This window comes from Seriola lalandi, unplaced genomic scaffold, assembly GCF_002814215.2.
Source record: "Seriola lalandi dorsalis isolate HSWRI2012SDOR001 ecotype SW California unplaced genomic scaffold, Sedor1 jcf7180002054325, whole genome shotgun sequence".
Classification (NCBI taxonomy): domain Eukaryota; kingdom Metazoa; phylum Chordata; class Actinopteri; order Carangiformes; family Carangidae; genus Seriola; species Seriola lalandi.
In genome coordinates this window covers 923,782-930,352 of record NW_019524878.1, presented here as the reverse complement: position 1 = coordinate 930,352, position 6,571 = coordinate 923,782, and the positions used below count along the sequence as shown (strand labels likewise).

Below are 6,571 nucleotides of genomic sequence, written 5' to 3'. Positions count from 1 at the left end.
ATTACTTCTGATTTTGGTGTAGAACAACAACACAATGCAGAGCTGCTGCAACATGTGGTTAATTCTGTAATGATATAACAAGAGTATGAGATTGTCCTGTGAGGGTTGGTTGATGATCAAACATGTTAAGTGCAGAAACCCAGGGGGAAATGTGGCTCTATGAATATAGACGGAGTAGCACTGCTCAAAACAAAACATGAAGTTCAGACTTTACTTCTTGTGCTGACTAAGATTTTGTTGGTGTAGCTGCATTAAATCTCATTTAGTAGCACTTATCAATGTTGAAGTCTAAACACTCTTGACCTTTAACCTTGAGGACACACCACCAGGAGGAGCAAGCTGCTGATAACTTGGGCAAACCAACAAAAGGTGTTTTTTCCATCGAGAGCCTTCAGCTTCAGTTCTCCATGTTTGTGGAACTACACAGTGGAGTATATGAATGCTATTCTTGGTGTGATAATGGTGATAGAGCAGAGATGTTCAGTCTGTGCAACATGGACACATAAATTTTAATTAATTGATTCAAATTATGCAGTCAGCATGAGGCTGCCTTCAGCTCAAACTCAACAGATACTGCATATCTTAGTACATGATTCCCTGTGTGTTTATGTGTGTGTGTGTGTGTGTGTGTGTGTGTGTGTGTGTGTGTGTTAGTGACAGAGAGACAGGCGAATGGAGAGGCAGGGAGGCGTTTCCCAGCTGTTACAGCCCCCTCCTGTTCTGTCCCACGCAGCAGAGCAGCTTGTCCTGTCACAAGGACGCACCTCTCCTCCTCTCCTCTCCTCTCCTCTCCGGAGCAGCGCGCAGGGCTGAGATCAATCTGCCGGGCAGAGAGGGATGAGGTCCCGGCAGGCAGCCTGGGAGCAGACCACTGAGAAAATAAATGGATGTAATATTTCAACGCTGATGGTTCTTCAAGGCCTATCGGGGTTATATGTTGGGACTTGTGAGTGTATCTAAAGTGGGAACTTCAGAAAGCAGCGACGGAGCACAGAGTTTGTTTTTGGATCATTCTTTTCCCGATCGTTATGTTTAAATTAACAACAAACGTGGTCAGAAATCTAAAGACTAGTTTTGTCTTTTTTACTTTCTGAGTGTCCACCGGCAGACTGACTTACAGGCTTCCCTGAAATAACTTTTTTCTCTCGGAGTTGAGCCGGAGATGGATCCAGAGGAGGGGAAGATCTCGGTGTGGGTATGCCGGGAGGAGAAGCTGGTATCCGGGCTCACAAAGCGAACCACCTGCGCCGACGTGGTCAAAGTCCTGCTGGAGGACCAGAACCTGCAGCAGGGCACCTCGGCCGCGATGCTGTCCGGCTCCCCCCAGTCCTACTGCGTGGTGGAGAAATGGAGGGGCTTCGAGAGGATTTTACCGAACAAGACTAAAATCCTCCGGCTGTGGAGCGCCTGGGGAGACGAGCAGGAGAATGTCCGCTTTGTCCTGGTCAAAAACGAGGCATCGCTGCCCAACAATGGGCCCCGCAGCGCCGAGGCCCGGGTGGTCCAGAGCCGAGAGAGCGGCGGTCCGGGTGGCGTGCTCAAGGGCACCGCCAGGACCTGCTGGACCGCAGCGGCCGCTGCCGCCAACCTGTCCCAGGAGAAGCAGAGGCGGATAGTCAGGAAGGCTTTCAGGAAGTTGGATAAGATGAACAAAAAGAAAGAGCAGACAGTTTGTAAAGATAAGTGTTCTGTGGAGAAGATGGAGACGCTGGTCCACCTGGTGATCTCCCAGGACCACACGATCCGCCAGCAGATCCAGAGGATCAAGGAGCTGGACCGGGAGATCGAGCGCTGCGAGGCGAAGGTGCACTTCGACCGCATCAAGAGACACGGGGTGAACTATGTGCAGGACACATACATGGTGGACGCCTCAGTGGAGGCTCCTGCCTCGTCGGACTGTAAGCGCAAAGCGGAACGGCAGGACGCGCGATGTACCGCGGAGGCGCTCGCGCAGTTTGAGGAGTACGCGCGTCGTTGCGAGGAGGTGATCCGGCTGCAGGAGGAGCTGACCGAGCGCGAGGCGCTCGTGGAGAGCATCACCGGGGAGATCCAGGAGGAACTCAACCGGCGGTGGATGAAGCGGCGGCGCGAGGAGAAAGGAGTGGAGGCGGCAAAGGACACAGACAGTGTCGCGGAGGAGACGTGCCTTGCCGCATCTGCCGCTCCAGATGTGGAACCAGATGTTGAGAGTCTGTCTGAGAACGAAGTCACGCTGGAGGAGGAGAGGATCAAAACCCAGCTGGACACCAGTCTGTACATTGGCCTGCGGCTGAAGACAGACCTGGATGCCATCAGGGGGGACTTGGACCTGAGTCTGGCACTCTGGGAGACCAAGGAGAGTGAACTGCTGGACCTGTTGGCCAAAGTTGAGACCATGGAGATAGAGCAGGTTAACAACAAGGGGACTGATGATGATAAGGAAGAGCTGGGTGCAGTGAGTGTTGAGACTGAGTCTGCATCGTCAGAGAAGAGCGGCGGCTGGGTGGAGCAGGCCAGAGGTCTCTCCAAGTCCTGCAACACAAACGACGAGGACTCGGACACGGGCCTGAGCTCCATGCACAGCCAGGACTCTGACAACCCACCTGTGTGCGAGTCGCTGGTATAGACTCACTTTGTTTGGAAGCAATTCAAAGCCACAAACTCAGGGGCAGAGAAATCAGTGTTGGCAATACTGGGAGACGGTCTTCCTACTCTAAGCGCACCTCAGTATGGACACTGTAATTCTATAGCAATAATTTCTATATGTAGTCGTTGCACAATAAGCTAGGAGGGACAGCATGCTTAGAGGTTTGATAGGCTTTGCTGCTCCATAGCTGACCTTTGACCTCCATGAGGAGGTCAACAAAGTACCACTTATTAGGAGAAATAGCCTAGAAGAGTATTATAACAAGCCACTTACTATCTGTAGTCCTTAAACTAACGCTGAGGTATTGTTGATCACTGGTTTACAAAGAGTTAACAGCAGCTTGCAGTCTGATAACCTGCTGAAGCAACTGAAGGGTACAGTGTTGTTTCAAGGGCACACTGTACACAGGACTATTGGCCAGAAATGGACAGATTTCCTTTAAAAGGTCAACATCAAGTCTACCTTAATGCACAGTAAATTACAGTCTGCTATCCATCTCTATGTGGATTGACAGGACAGCTACAAACATGCTATCAAAGCTCTTTCAGTCAGACAAGAATCAGTTCTCTGTTGTCCCTTTAAAACAAGACTGACATTTATAGAAATCATAGCCACTCAAAACGACTACCAGAACTGCTTAGTATTCAGTATTTTATTGTGAATAGGAGCTGATGGACCACTTGATATTGTCCTCAGTATAAATGTAACGTCTGTCTCTCAAGCACAAAAAGTCATAATTATTTATGTTCTAGAGCCGTGCGGAGTATCATCTGCTGCTTTCTGTCTGTGCTCTGCCTGGTCTTTCACATGTTGGGTTTAAACATGAAACATTGAATTCCTATCTCAGCCTGTTAGTGGCTGGTTCTCGGTTGTTTAAAGGAATGGTTAAATAATTTGGGGGAGCTTATTCACTTTCATCTTCTCATCTGAGTCTTGGCAAAACAGTGAATATTTCGTTAAATGATGCTTCAGAGCAGTGGTTCCCAATGATTTTGGCTCATTCCCCTTTAAAGCAACACAAAGTCACATCAAAAGTTCCATATGTCTATGAGCTCTCTTTTTTGGTTTTTCTTTCATAAGTTGCTCTCTTGTGATTGATCTTGTGATTGCTCAGGTTTAACTTTTGACCACCTTTAGGGGTCATGACCCCCAAGGTGCGAGCCACTGGTTTAAAGCAGGGCACTTGCTTAATTAAAGGGGTACTCCAGCAAATTAGTATTTCACTTCCATAAAGGTGAGGGACTCGCAAGAGAAAAATTAAAGCTGAAGTCTTTAGTCCGAGATATCCTGAATCTTAGTTCATAGAGTGGGTTAAGCTCCAAAAACACTGTATCCTACATTTCCCATAATGCAATTTGATAGCATTTCTAATCAGACTCCCCCGCTTCCTAAATGGCTTCCTCTTTCAAATCTCACACTTCCAGATTTTTCTAACCCAGGGTTTCTATTAGAAAATAAAAAAGCTTTAGATAAACATCTGATAACCCCTATGATGTCATCAGGGTTACTTTTTCAAACTGTCACTCCCTTTAGAGCAACATAAGATGTTACACAGCTGTTTTCACAGGCAGATAAGTGTCTCTCACATCGACTGAAGTGAATTGTGTACAATTGGTGGAGTGTCCCTTTAAATCTGGGTTTTGACCATTGTTCTGGCTTTAGTGTGGCGGTTCTGATGGCGGCTTGTTTCCCTGAAAAGCATCTTATTCAACCAGCAAAGCAAAGTGGACGGACACAAGAAGCCTCTTGTTTATATCACTGTTTAAGTTAAGAAATTATTTGTTCCATTAGTAGAGAATAAGATAAGAGAAACTAACACACCGGGAACACAAACATGAGTCTGCACAATAGATACCCACGATCTACAGTTCGAATTCTATGTTTCTTGTCTCAGCAACAAATTTATGCAAACATCTTATGGAAAGCAAGATGAAATTTACATCGGAAGTCACATGTTTTTGGCCTCCATTGTATAATTCTCATTTCCAGTGCTGAGAAAAATGTGCTATTTACAAATACGCCCTTTTATCCGGCTCTAAACTGTTGGCAGGCCTGAATCTCTGAGTCCATCTGTGGGTACAAACACCTGTAACACTGGATGTTAAGATGCTTTTGGGAGAAACGACCCCATTAAGTAATCCCACAGCCCATGCATCTCTGAACGCTGTGACATTACGAGGAACTATTTTAAGCTCCAGTCCACTTTTTACATCCCGAAAATAGTTGCTGCAAAGTCGTATTAGCCGGTCTTCGTGGTGCTCTCTTCCAGGAACTGCACAGAGAAAATAAAGCAGAAGCAAAGCAGAGGACATTATTTTCAGATAATCCTTCGACTAAATCAATCACTGTATTTTTGTCGGGCTGTTGTGATGTCACATCTTGCTATGTTTGACTTTGTCCAACCGTAAAATGGTGAAAAGTAATACCCTTGTAACACCTAGAAGAGACTGATGATATTGTTTCTGTGGATTTAGCCGTTAGCTGCAGCCATATACCAAAATGACCTGTGTGTAGCTACTTCATGTCGCTCGATCAGCGACTGTTTTGGGCTTCATTGTCCGTGACATTCAGCAAAGCTTCTCCTAGATCAGCAACTCCGAGGCTACAGCAAGAGAAATCAGATGCACCGTGGCTGCATCGTGACACCAGTCAACACGTTATTACACATGACTGTTAGTGTTGAAATAAACAGCAAAACCTACCTGGCTCATAGTGTGGCTTTATTCAGTGTGACTTGCATGACATAAGAGTATTTTTATGTGTAAAGAGTGGAGTTAAGAGACGACTTCCCATTTCGGCTAAACATCTTTTCATGTATAGTTTCTGGAAGAATAAGATAGTCTTGCATACCTCTAGACTGCAGAGCCTGACAGTGAAAGGCGTGTGTGAATGTGAGTGTTTTTGTGTATGTGCATATTGCCTGTCCCGTCATACTAGTCATGCATATTTGTTTTTAATTGCTGCTTCCGAATCGCTCTTGCATGAACTCCTGCATTAATTATGACAGGATGAAACAGAGACCAGAATGTACAGAGCAACACTGTGCAGCTCAGGTTACCATTTAGTAACACATACCTTCACATGTTCATCCGGGGGGTGGGGGTGGGGTCTTTAAGGGTCAGTTCACCCATGTTACAAAAAACATATGTTCTCAACGTACCCTTACAGGTGTCTAGTTATGCATTTAGGTTTGGTTTTATTTGTCCAGGTTGTGAGATATCCATGTGAATTAATGGAGGTGAATGGAATCTAATTTGTGGCGTTCACAGCAAAGGTAAATGAAATTTTAGATATTCAACAGCAGCATCCCTTTTGAGAAATACGTCCCAGTGACTGAGGATAATCCGCAGTGGATGGTTTTCTGCGAAGCTATTTTCTAGAAACAGTGAGGTGTGTGGACTATCAAGAGTATTGGACCCTCCATTCACATCTATTATATTGGGGCTGGGGGAGTAATACATTTACAGTTACAAACCTTCAGTTGCTGGTTATTTTAAAAGCTGATTCCAGCATTTTTAGACTTGATATGTAACTATTTGACAACTTTTAGGCCAATAAAAGATAATATTGTGGTTGGTGCTCAGGGTGTATTTAGCTTTGATAAACAGCCCTGTAAAGGACTCAGTTTTTTAACACCAGAATATTATTCCTCACAATGTGGGGATGGGTTTGAAATAGAATTCAAACCTTAATTTTGAGGAATAAAGGTGGCAAAGCAAGGAAGCAGGGAGATAGAGGGATACATTTGAGATCTAATCGCTTTTTCCAATTAACTTTTAATGCCATCATAAATAAGAAAGCTTTAAGGGGCCTATGTATAAGTTTTGCTATTGCTACACAGCTAATGTTAGCATTAACAGCTGTTTACTTATTCGTCTAAAAGAAATACTGAGTTCAGCATCAAACTTCATTCCTTTACTCACCAAGAGCTGTCTACAGTGATGG

General features: G+C 45.3%; 1 pseudogene; it reads left to right on the top strand.

Annotated features, from left to right (window-relative positions):
- The first annotated feature begins 725 nt into the window (after nucleotides 1-725).
- LOC111655580 (ras association domain-containing protein 10 pseudogene) lies at nucleotides 726-5,327 on the top strand (annotated as a pseudogene).
- Nucleotides 5,328-6,571: the final 1,244 nt, after the last annotated feature.